Raw genomic sequence first — 12,424 nt, 5'->3', positions numbered from 1 at the left:
AACAGATGGTAAACTGGGTCTTAGCCCAAAGGCCTTCACTCTACTGCTGCCGTTAGCTGCTTTTTCTACCCCGCTCCCAGCTTGGGATCCTTTCCTCTTCCACCCTCCTGGCCCTGGCCCTCCCCTCTGCCCTGGCTTCCTGTTTGACTAGTCCAGTTTGGGGTTCTGCTCTGATGTTCAGAGTGGCGCGAGCCACCGCTCCCCCACAACTGCCCTCTGCTGAGAGTGGGGCTGTCAGTGAGTTACCCCACAGAGCCCCCTGAATGGGAGCTGGACCTGGCCTGGTCCCTTGGGAGGGGCGCTGATACCCTGCTCCCAGCCTCCCTTGTGGCCAGATTTTCCCAGCCACTGGGATTGAAGCCCGATATTTTAAGCAGAGGTTCGTGGTCGTACGTTAACTAGGTAATTTGTATAATATTGGTGCAGCAGCAAGCAAGCATCCCCAAAAGGCTCACTCGCTGGCTGCCAGGATCAGCCACCAGCCACGGTCACTTCTGCTCCCCCTGAGGGCAGGGGTGGGACGTGGCTCTGAGTCAAGGCGCAGAGGGGCAGCACCTTGCCCGGGGCAGCTGGGGTGTTTTGGTGCAGAAGGTGAATAGGCCTGGACCCGGCCCCATAACCAGCCACCCGCTCTGTGGAAGGAGCAACTGGTGCAAACCAGGGAACAGAGGTGAGCAATGGGTGATGGAAGACCTAGGTTCTGTTCCTAGCGTTGCCAACTGTCTAATGGCACAAACCCAAACGCCCTTGCCTTGCCCCTGCCCCGAGGCCAGGCCCCTTCTCAGAGGCCCCATTCCCAGCTTCCTCGGTCGCTCGCTCTCCCCCACCCTCCCTCACTTACACTGGGCTGGGGTGCAGGAGGGAGTTTGGGTGTGGGAGGGGGCTCAGGGCTGGGGTAGGGGGTGCGTGCTCTGGCTGGGTGGCGCTTACCTCTGGCGGCTCCCAGAAGTGACCGAACGGCTTGTAGGCTCAGGGGCGGCCACGGGGGCTCTGCACACTGCTCCTGCCTGCAGGCACTGCCCCCGCAGCTCCCATTGGCCGCGGTTCCTGGCCAATGGGAGCTGCGGAGTCAGTGCATGGGGCAGGGGTAGCGCGTGGAGCTCCCTGGCTGCCCTTGTGCCTAGGAACCAGAGGGATGTGCCGCTCGCTTCCGGGAGCCGTTCCGAGCCAGAGCAGGTAGGGAGCCTGCCTTAGCCCCCAGGACTTTCAGCGACTTTTAGCCAAGGGCAGCCGCCGAACCCTCCACGAGCCCCAGTTGCGTTATCTGCCTTGTGCTGGCTGCTCTCTGCAGGCTCGAGAAACTGGAGAATGAATCCAAGACTAATCAGGACAAGTTTGAAGAGATCACCTCGAAATGGGGCTCGGCCAAAGAGAAAACCATCCCGCAGGACCTGTGGGACGTGCTCAACCTGCAGCAGCAGCAGTGTGCTCTGCTCATCGAAGAGAAGAACAAGCTCATCAGCGAACTGCAGCAGGTAGATTCCCGGAGCCAGGCGTGCGGGGGGTGTGTGGAGACGGCTGTGGGGCACGGAGGGTCTTGCTGGAGCATGTTAATGTTAGAGGGACACTGTCCAAGAGTAAGTGATCCAGAACTGCCTGTCGCTTCTCTTAGGCCAGGGTACTGTGCTCCCCTACAATAACAAATCCATATACACAGAAAACCTGTTCCATACTTTTCCCAGCTACCAACAACCCTCCAATTCCACACCCAGGCTTCTTCCTAGCAAGTTACTTCCCTCTCCCTCAGCTCCTCCGTTACCCCTAACTTCCCCAAGCCTTTGCACTGCTTCCGAGGGGTGTGGGAAAGATGTGTCTGTATTGTAGTTTAAATGAATTACTCCGAGTTTTGTATTAATATGCCTAGTAAGGAATCCATTTCTCAAAAGACATTTACTGAATCTTTGTTGTTGTCTGTATTGTTACAGACATACTTGCTGACAGGTATTTTGAAATAACTGACCAAAAATAATTGAAACTGGTGTGATTATACTGTATTGTGTTGTTTTGACAAATAAAATATGTAGAATTTTGCAGAGTTTTAAAATATTGTGTGACACTAAACTGGGAGGAGTGGTAGATACACTGGAGGGTAGGGATAGGATACAGAGGGACCTAGACAAATTAGAGGATTGGGCAGAAAAAAACCTGATGAGGTTCAACAAGGACAAGTGCAGAGTCCTGCACTTAGGATGGAAGAATCCCATGCACTGCTACAGACTAGGGACTGAATGGCTAGGAAGCAGTTCTGCAGAAAAGGACCTAGGGGTTACAGTGGATGAGAAGCTGGATATGAGTCAACAGTGTGCCCTTGTTGCCAAGAAGGCTAACGGCATTTTAGGCTGTATAAGTAGGGGCATTGCCAGCAGATCGAGGGACGTGATCATTCCCCTCTATTGGACATTGGTGAGGCCTCATCTGGAGTACTGTGTCCAGTTTTGGGCCCCACACTACAAGAAGGATGTGGAAAAATTGGAAAGGGTCCAGCGGAGGGCAAGAAAAATTATTAGGGGGCTGGAGCACATGACTTATGAGGAGAGGCTGAGGGAACTGGGATTGTTTAGTCTGCAGAAGAGAAGAGTGATGGGGGATTTGATAGCTGCTTTCAACTACCTGAAGGGGGGTTCCAAAGAGGATGGAGCTCGGCTGTTCTCAGTGGTGGCAGATGACAGAACAAGGAGCAATGGTCTCAAGTTGCAGTGGGGGAGGTTTAGGTTGGATATTAGGAAACACTATTTCACTAGGAGGATGGTGAAACACTGGAATGGGTTCCCTAGGGAGGTGGTGGAATCTCCTTCCTTAGAGGTTTTTAAGGTCAGGCTTGACAAAGCCCTGGCTGGGATGATTTAGTTGGGAATTGGTCCTGCTTTGAGCGGGGGGTTGGACTAGATGACCTCCTGAGGTCCCTTCCAACCCTGAGATTCTATGATTCTATTCTAATTTTTTTGTTGCAGGATTGTTATTTTTTGGCACAGAATCCCCCAGGAGTAATCTCCCTGCCAATGCATGATTGTTCCCATAGTTTACTCTTGGGGCTTTCTAGTCCTGTCCCGCTTAGTCCAGACAAGGGTTAAATAGCCCAAGCACTGAGGCTTCCTCCTCCTTGCTAGCAAGTGTAGTAGATCTTCCCATCATCTCTTCTCTCTCCTAACCACTGTTCTGTTCCTCAGTTCTCTTCCCTCGTCACTTTCCATAATGGCTGAAGGGGCAGATGCAGGATATTGATTGTTAGGTTCTCTGGCTTGTGCTGAAGCTCTGCAGAGCAGCGTTTCTCAGTTCAGTGTCTGCTCTTCTCCTGCAGGAGCTGAAAAGCAAAGATGACCAGTATGTTCCCGGCCAATGGGAGCTGCGGAGTCAGTGCTTGGGGCGGGGGCAGCGCGTGGAGCTCCCTGGCCGCTCCTGTGCGTAGGAACCAGAGGGATGTGCCGCTCGCTTCCGGGAGCCGTTCTGAGCCAGAGCAGGTAGGGAGCCTGCCTTAGCCCCCAGGACTTTTAGCGACCTATTAAAATCTCCCGGATTGCTTTCAATAGCCACCGGGAGATGGAGGCCGATTCCGGGAGACTCCCGCCAATCCGGAAGGGTTGGCAACCCTATGACTGTTCCTGGCGCCCGCACTGCCCTGCTGGCTGACTTTAGGCATGGAGTGCCAGTCTCTGTGCCTCAGTTTCCCCATATGTAGAATGGGAATAATGATACTGACGTCCTTTGTGAAGTGCTCTGAGAGCTATGGATGAAAATCCAGGTGCAGCCAGGGGCTGAACCTAGAACTAACTGCAGCTGCTCTGACCAGAGCTGGGGTGGGGGAGTTGCAAACAGATGCCCTCCTCTCCTGCAATCGACTAACTCCGCTCAACTGCGGGGCCCCACTCTGCCCAGGGCTGGCCTGAGGACTGGGGAGGGCCAGTGCAAACAGAGGGTAGAGCCACATGCAAGGGCTCCCTGCCCAGGGCTCCCTGCAATAGGAGACGTGCAGCCCCTGCTGCTTGTCCTGGGAACTGCACTAACACTTCCTGCTTTGCAAAGCTGCCGGGGCTTGTGGCCGTTCAGGTGAGTCTGACTGTGTCTAGTGCAGTCTCCCCGTGGGGTGCTGCTATTTCCTGGGGGAGGTGATGCGCGGGCACCTCGTGTGTTGTATGGTCAGTGACGGGGCAGCGCATGGACAGAAGCTGGCATGGCACGGGGGCCGTGGACGGGCAATGCATGAATAGAGGCTGTGTAGAAGTGCACGGGGGCTGTGGAGGGGCAGTGCACAGTTGGAGGCTGGTGGAGTTGCACGGGGGCGGTGCACAGGTGGAGGCTGGCTGGCGTTGCACGGGGGCGGTGCACAGGTGGAGGCTGGCAGTGGAGGCTGGCTGGAATTGCACGGGGGCGGTGCACAGGTTGAGGGTGGCTGGCAGTGCATGGGGGTGGTGCAGAGTTGGAGGCTGGCTGGCGTTGCACGGGGGCGGTGCACAGGGGCAGGCTGGCTGGCGTTGCATGCGGGCAGTGCACAGGTGCAGGCTGGTTGGCGGTGCACGGGGTGCAGGCTGGCTGGCGTTGCACGGGGTGCGGGCGGGGTGCTTTGCACAGCAGTGCAAGGCTGGACGCTTTGTCTGCACCAGCACAGAATCACGCTCCCTGCTCAAGTGCAAAACCTTGACTTCTGCAGCCGGTGGCTCCGCCCTTTCCCCGGGGAAGGGAGCTGTGGGGCAGGGGCGGGGCTGTAGGTGCAGGCGAAGGAGGGCGAAGGAGGTCGCAGCCCCCCGGGAAGGAGAGCAGCAGACCCCCTGCGCCCAGCTGCAATGCCTGGGGGGCGGCGGGTGCCCCGTGCAGCCAGGCCGGGTGAGGTCGGTCCCCTGGGGGTGGGATGTGACCCCGAACGGAGGTTTGAATCTGTGTTTGCAGGATGCCCGGGGCAGGCTGGCTCGGCTCGGTACTGACCAGGTACCCAGGAGAGGCCACGTCAGGGCCAGACCCCCCCCGCCCCCAGCAAACAGACGCCCCCCCCACGTTGTGGCGATTAGGGCGGGGTGCCTGGGAGGGCGGCAGCCTCCGGTTTGCAGGCGGTGGGTTTTCTGAGGCATTAAACCAACCCCGCAGGGAGTCCCCCAGGTGCGGGGGGGCCATAATTTCAGAGGTTTATTTTCAAACAGGTGTATTGAATTTAAATACAAAAATCCAAATGAAATAAAAATCTGATTTCTTTTTTTACACCTAGATTTTTGTCCACTCTGCCGGTGGGGCTTTGGAAACCAGCCAGGAATGAGTGTGCACATGTAAGTGAAAGAATTGTTATAGTTGTTGATGTTTAAAATAAGTGGGGAAAAGAAAAGAGGGTGGTTGAGGGATCTAAAAAGCCACTGGTCCTTTAATGAAAGGAGACCAGTCTTTATGCAACCTGGACATTAAAGGAGGCTGGAATTCCTGTCTGAAAAATTGGCTGTGGTCTCTCCCGCCCGTTATGGGCGTGACAAGGTGGTGAGCTATTCTCTTTTCTTGGACCAAGTTCTGTTGGAGGAAGGTCCAAGGTTTCGAACTACACACAGCTCTTCTCCAGGTCCGGGGAAAGAAATCGGAGGGTTTGCACTCAGTATGAGTTGGGAGAGATCGCTGAGCACAGGGTTAGACTGGTGCAAAAGGGGTTTCAAGGGGGCCCTTACGATTTTGCAGACAGGTGTCTATTATGAGAGTGGCTTGTAGCCAGGGGGAGTTTGGCTCCTGAAATGAAATTAATAGGCAGCAGGTTTAAAACAAATAAAAGGAAGTTCTTCTTCACGCAGTGCACAGTCAACTTGTGGAACTCCTTACCTGAGGAGGTTGTGAAGGCTAGGACTATAACAGAGTTTAAAAGAGAACTGGATAAATTCATGGTGGTTAAATCCATTAATGGCTATTAGCCAGGATGGGTTAGGAATGGTGTCCCTAGCCTCTGTCTGTCAGAGGATGGAGATGGATGGCAGGAGAGAGATCACTTGATCATTACCTGTTAGGTTCACTCCCTCTGGGGCACCTGGCATTGGCCACTGTCGGTAGACAGGATACTGCGCTAGATGGACCTTTGGTCTGACCCAGTACGGCCTTTCTTATGTTCTTATGTTCCTGGATCGATCCCAGGCTTTGAAATTCAGCAGGGAAGAATTGTGGGGAGAGGAGCTCTGCACAGACCAGGCCTGGGGTTCTGCGTGTTAGGAGCTGTCAGGCCTTGGGCCGGTGGGGTGTGTGGTAGGAGTGCCACCTTTGATTACCGTGATGTGAGACCTGCTGGCGGTGGTGTCTGCTGACGTGCCCCTGGGATTGTGACCAGGGCAAGTGAGAGAAGAGGGGCTGATTCGGAACCATCTGCTTCTGAGCTGCTGGTTCTCTGGGAGCTTTGAGGGGAGTTTGAATCCCATCGCGGGTCTAGGCTGCATGCCCAGGTTTGCTCCTGGACTCTGTCCTGAGTGCCATGGTTAGGGTGACCAGACGTCCCGATTTTATCGGGACTGTCCCGATATTTTCTTTTTTGTCCCGTGTACCGACCGATGTTCGGTCGGGACACTGAACAAAAAAGCACATTTGCCCTCCATTCCGGCGCTCATGCTCCCCCCCACCCCCGCCCCGACTCCACCCCCTCCTTCCCCCATTGGATCCCTCCCCAAATCCCCGCCCTGCCCCCTCCTTTTCCCCAAGCACGCAGCCCGCATTCCCCTCCCTCCCAGGCTTGTGCGCTGCTGATCAGCTGTATGGCGGCTGCGCAAGCGCTGGAGGGAGGCCGCCGGACACCAGCGTGTGGTGCTGCGTGGGATGTGAGGGGGATGGAGGGAGGAAGAAAGGGGGATGGAGGGAGGAGGTTAGGAGGAGGGATGTGTGGAGGTGGGATGGAGGGAGGAGGGTCGGGCATCTACCAGGAGCGCGGGAGGGGAAGGAAAAGTTGCCGCGGCTGCCGGGGGCTAACTGGGCATGGCCCAGGCTGCGTGCAGGCAGCAGCCAGGGCTGGCTCTGGCCCAGGTGGGTGGTGCGGCCCGGGGGCGTGGGCCGCCAGAGACACACGGCGGAGAGGGGGAGCCCCGCGCCTCTCCCGCTCGGCTGCGCTCCAGCGGCGGGATGCGCCGCATGTGTCCAGGGCGGGCCAGGGAGCGGGAGGCTCCGCGGGGCCAGGAAAAGCCCCGGCTCCCACCTGCTGCCCAGCCTGGAGCCCCGGAGAGCTGCTCGGGAGACCGGCTGCCACTGCGGGTTGGCTGCGCCGTGCCGCCCCCGGCTCCCATGCACCGCCGCTGCCCCGCGCCCAGCCCCTGGCTCGGGGGCTCCTGCAGCCGCTTCCAGGGGAGAGACAGCTTTGTTCCCGCCCGGTCCCGCTATGGGGTTCTGCCTCCTTGTGCCCATCCAGCCTGTGCCCTGCCCGGGGCCCCGCTGGAGCCGTACCCCCTTGCCCATCCGGACTCCTGTGCTTCCCAGTGCCTCCTCTCGGTCACCCCGATGACCTCTTTATCCCCAGCCCCCTCTGCATTGGGACCACCTTTTGCCCTGGGGTGGGCAGCGCGCGCTGCTGGGGTGCTATGTACGATCCGGCAGCACGGCTGGGGCCTGCTAATTCCCCCCGCTCCTGCGAAACTCCTTTTTTTTTTTTTTTGCTCCGCCACCATTTTTTTTGCTCCGCCCCCCCCTCCCCCCCCCGCGTCCCGATATTTCATCCCTGTGATCTGGTCACCCTAGCCATGGTGGATGCTATAGTGGATGCTTAAAAGCCCTGATTGCGTGTGTTAAATTTCCGGAGACAGCATGCAGGGCTCAGCGAGGTCTCCTGGCATTGCTTTTAACTCCAGACTACAGACTCCAAGGAGGTCTGTGCACAGATGGTTGCGAAAGGACCATTGAACAATCTCTGGTCCCGAGTGTCTGTTTGGAAACGCTGTGGGTGGACGAAGAGATGAGGCAAAAGATGGCAAGGCTGACTTTCCAGATCCGTACTGCGGCACTGCTGAGCCTGGCTGCCTCTACTAATCCTTTTGCCAATCCATTTTAATCTAGTTCAGTCATTCATGTCGCCCGTGCCTCAGTTTCCCCACTAGCAAAAAACCCCAGGAAGCGAGGGTAGATCGGGTAAAGTTTGCACTTTGCTTTGGAAAAGCTCATTGCCAGGATTCTGAATTTCTGTTCTGTCGCTGAATGCCCAAAGCATGTTCTGTGCTGCCTGCAAAACAAGTTACAGACACGATAGGTGCCCTGGAAAGCGTCATTTCAATTGCCCGTGTTCTCCAGACCGGAGGAGCTCTGTGGCGCTTGACGGCTTGTCGCTTCCACCAACAGAAGTTGGTCCAATAAAAGATATTACTTCCCCCGTCTTGTCTCTCTTTTTAAAATGACTGCCCCTTTCTATTCCAGCAGGACCTTCAGATGTTAACCTAAGAACGGCCAGACTGGGTCGGACCAAAGGTCCATCTAGCCCAGTATCCTGTCTTCTGACTGTGGCCAATGCCAGGTGCCCCAGAGGGAATGAACAGAACAGGGAATCATCCAGTGATCCAGCCCATCACCTATTCCCAGCCTCTAGCAAACAGAGGCTAGGGACACCATCCCTGCCCATCCCGGCTAATAGCCATCGATGGACCTACCCTCCTTGAATCCTGTACAAATATTTCTGAATTTACACAGCTTTTATTCTGTTTTTAGGGTTTTTCTTAGGGGGAGGTGTCCAGCACTTGTCCACTCTTGTGATTTTAATCATGAGTTTCATGATACCCCGGGCACGCAGGGGCGAAAGAAAATGCAGGCCTGTTATTTACCAGGCTGCACGTGGCAATAGGCTATATTGGTAAGGGATGCAAGGAGAGTATGGGTCACGATGCAAACTGCAGACACACACACACAACTAAAATGAATCAATTTAAAGTTTTATTGGGGATAATTACAGGGGTAAGGTTTGATTAGCTAATAGAGTTAATGAAACTTAAAGCACACAATGACTAAAATATCTACTAACAATATTTATAAACAAAGATGCAGCATTTAGTAATAACTGATACTTACGAATACAAACCAACGCATAACGACCGGCACACGTGGACACTCTGTTTGAAACACGGGAGCTGAGAGAGAGGCTTCGAGGTGATCAGGCTCGGTTACGGGTGTACACAGGATACACAGGATTCGTTTTTCTTTCTCCTCTCCCTGACTGCACATGGCAGGCAGCCCATAAAGTACCAACTATGACATCATAGAAGTGTCCTAGGGGACGGGGCCCAAAACCTGTTTGTGTTCGTTTCTGATTGGCACAAGCAAAGTTTACACCAAGTAGGGGAGCAGGTGCCTCAAAGTCTGGCTTCGCCCCCAAAAGGTGAGGAAATGCATATTGCTTTAGGATGCGTGCAACACTGAATGACAAAAGAGGAGGCCAGGGCAATACCGGTAGTAGCACATTTTACAGGATGCAGACAGGAACTCATCTCAACAGCAACAATGGCCTTGATTCTGATCTCCTGACGTCAGCGTGAGAGAGGAATAACGCCGCTGGAGTCACTGCAGCTGTATTGGTGGAAGTTCAGAGGCAGGCCACGACTGAGCCTGGCCTTTGCTTTTGACCCCTGTGGGGTCACGTCTTTTATCGTAGAATCATAGCAACATAGGGTTGGAAGGGACCTGAGAAGTCATCGAGTCCAGCCCCCTGCGTTGTGGCAGGGCCAGGTAACCCTAGACCTGCCCTGACAGGTGTTTGTTAAGCTGTTCTGAAAAACCTCCAATGACGAGGATTCCACAACCTTTCGTGGAAGCCAGTTCCAGAGCTTCACTCCCCTTGGAGTTTGAACACTTTCCCGAATATCTAACCTACATCTCCTTTGCCACAGGTTAAGCCCATGACTTCTTGTCCTACCGCCAATGGACATGGAGAACAATTGATCGCTCTCTTCTTTATAGCAGCCAGTCACGTATTTGAAGGCTGTTATCCATTCCCCCCACCCCCCGAGTCGTCTTTTCTTAGAAATAAACGTCCCTTTTTTTAACCTTTCCTCATAGGTCAGGTTTTCGAAAGCTTTGATCAGTTTTTGTTGCTCTCCTCTGGACTCTCTCCAATTTGTCCACATCCAGGAGCAGCGCCAGGGTTTTTGGCGCCCTAGGCGGGGGTCCTTCCACGCTCCCGGTCGTCGTAGGCAATTCTGCGGCGGGGGGGTCCTTCCGCACTCCCGGTCTTCGGGGCACTTCGGCGGCGGGTCCCGGAGCGAGTGAAGGACCCGCTGCAGAATTGCCGCCGAAGACCCGGAGCGCGGAAGGACCCCCCCACCGCCAAATTGCCGCCAAGGGCAGCAAAATGCCGCCCCCCCAAATCCTGGCGGACATCAGGAATGGTAACATACATAAGCCAGTAAGTGAAAGATTTAAAAGTCACTATCATTGAACAAAAAAACTTCAGAAACAGACTGCAAAGAGAAACAGCAGAACTAAAATTCATTTGCAAATTTAACACCATTAATCTGGGCTTGAATAGGGACTGGGAGTGGCTGGCTCATTACAGAAGCAGCTTTTCCTCTCCTGGAATTGACACCTCCTCATCTATTATTGGGAGTGGACTACATCCACCCTGATTGAATTGCCCCTGTCAACACTGGTTCTCCACTTGCGAAGTAACTCCCTGCTCTCCATGTGTCAGTATATAATGCCTGCATCTGTAACTTTCACTCTATGCATCTGAAGAAGTGAGGTTTTTACCCATGAAAGCTTATGCCCAAATAGATCTGTTAGTCTTTAAGGTGCCACCAGACTCCTTGTTATTCCAGAAGGATGTTCTCAATGAAAGAGAAGTCAGAAAAAAACCTCAAGAATGATTCAAAGGTTAGAAACCTGCCTCTTAGTGAGAGACTCACCGAGCTCAATCTCTTTCGCTTAACGAAGAGAAGGTTACGGGGTGACTCGGTCACCGTCTCTAAGTACCTACATGGGGTGCTGGGTGTTAGGACAGAGATATTCAGGCCTGTCTGCAAAGGCCTATACTTTAAGAATTTAGGTGTATTCTGATCACTTAGCTAGTTATCGAGGTAGAAAAAAAGTGATTTTAATTCTTTTTTTTTTTAGCTGTAAGGGACAGTCTGAGGCTCTGTTCTTAGGCTAAGTGAGGCCTTCGGCTAAGCAGCAGAGGCAGCCCTAAGCTGAGAAGTGACCGGTCCCATCCTCACATCCCAGACTAGTCCCATGGAAATAAGGTGCTATTGGCTGTTAGGAATCCAGTCCTGTCCTGATATTCCTGTCACCTCCAGAGAAAGGGAAGAGCCTAGAAGATGTAAAAGGAAACTTAGTTTAATAGCATCCTGTCTGGCAAGAACTCACTTATCAATAGCTGGGGTGTAAAATTCTTGCTTCTGTATTGTTTTGAATGTTTATTTGCATGGTCTGTTTGGTTCTGTAATTGTTTCTGTCTGCTGTATAATTAATTTTGTTGGGTTTGTTAAGGTGGTGGGATATAATTGGTTAAAGAACCATGTTACCGTATGTTAGAATTAGTTAGTTAAATTTCAGTAACATGATTGGTTAAGGTATAGCTAAGCACAACTCAAGTTTTACTATATAGTCTGCAGTCAATCAGGAAGTAAGGGGGGCCGAATGGGAACAGGGAATGGGGGTGGGGAAACTGGAATCATGTTTTGCTAAGGGGGGAATAGGAACAGTGAATGGGAACAGGGATGGCTCTGTGGTGTCAGAGCTGGGAAGGGGGACACTGAGGAAGGAAACTGGAATCATGCTTGCTGGAAGTTCACCCCAATAAACATCGAATTGTTTGCGCCTTTGGACTTCGGGTATTGTTGCTCTCTGTTCATGCGAGAAGGACCAGGGAAGTGAGAGGGTGAAGGAATAAGCCCCCTAACATCTTGGTGCCGTGACTCGGATGCATCTAATCGGATAGGTGAGTGGCAGCCTGTAAGCCCCGCCCCCCCAACAGTCCGCACAGCTCTGCTTGGAGGGGGTATAGCGAACTCTCGTGATGGTAGTTGCGGGTTCTGCCAAGCCAGGGAAAAGGATTTTTTGGATAAATGGATAAGGAAGAACCAGGGCCCATACCAGGAGCAGCGGTCAGCCTGGGATGAGATTAAAAAGGAAATAGATACAGTGTTAGGGGACCCAGAGGGATGGGGGTGGCTGCGGAGCCCCCCCTCCTTTGGTATCTGGGTAGTGGAAGAAGGTCCCTGCCCATGGGGACTGGACCCTCCTAGTGAAATAGTTTTTCCTGATATCCAACCTGGACCTCCCCCACTGCAACTTGAGACCATTGCTCCTTGTTCTGTCATCTGCCACCACTGAGAACAGCCGAGCTCCATCCTCTTTGGAACCCCCCTTCAGGTAGTTGAAGGCTGCTATCAAATCCCCCCTCATTCTTCTCTTCTGGAGACTAAACAATCCCAGTTCCCTCAGCCTCTCCTCATAAGTCATGTGCTCCAGACCCCTAATCATTTTTGTTGCCCTCCGCTGGACTCTTTCCAATTTT

At 53.7% G+C, this 12,424-nt stretch overlaps 1 long non-coding RNA gene across 1 annotated transcript; it reads left to right on the top strand.

The window, feature by feature from the left end:
* Positions 1–1,118: 1,118 nt before the first annotated feature.
* On the top strand, positions 1,119–8,469 carry LOC135982118 (uncharacterized). The gene is made up of 4 exons (XR_010599302.1): positions 1,119–1,475; positions 3,299–3,458; positions 5,195–5,252; positions 8,338–8,469. It is a non-coding gene; the product is annotated as an uncharacterized LOC135982118 (long non-coding RNA).
* The last annotated feature ends 3,955 nt before the right edge of the window (positions 8,470–12,424 follow it).

Source organism: Chrysemys picta, chromosome 3 (genome assembly GCF_011386835.1).
Source record: "Chrysemys picta bellii isolate R12L10 chromosome 3, ASM1138683v2, whole genome shotgun sequence".
In the NCBI taxonomy this organism is placed as follows: Eukaryota; Metazoa; Chordata; order Testudines; family Emydidae; genus Chrysemys; species Chrysemys picta.
This window is presented reverse-complemented; position numbering and strand designations above follow the sequence as displayed.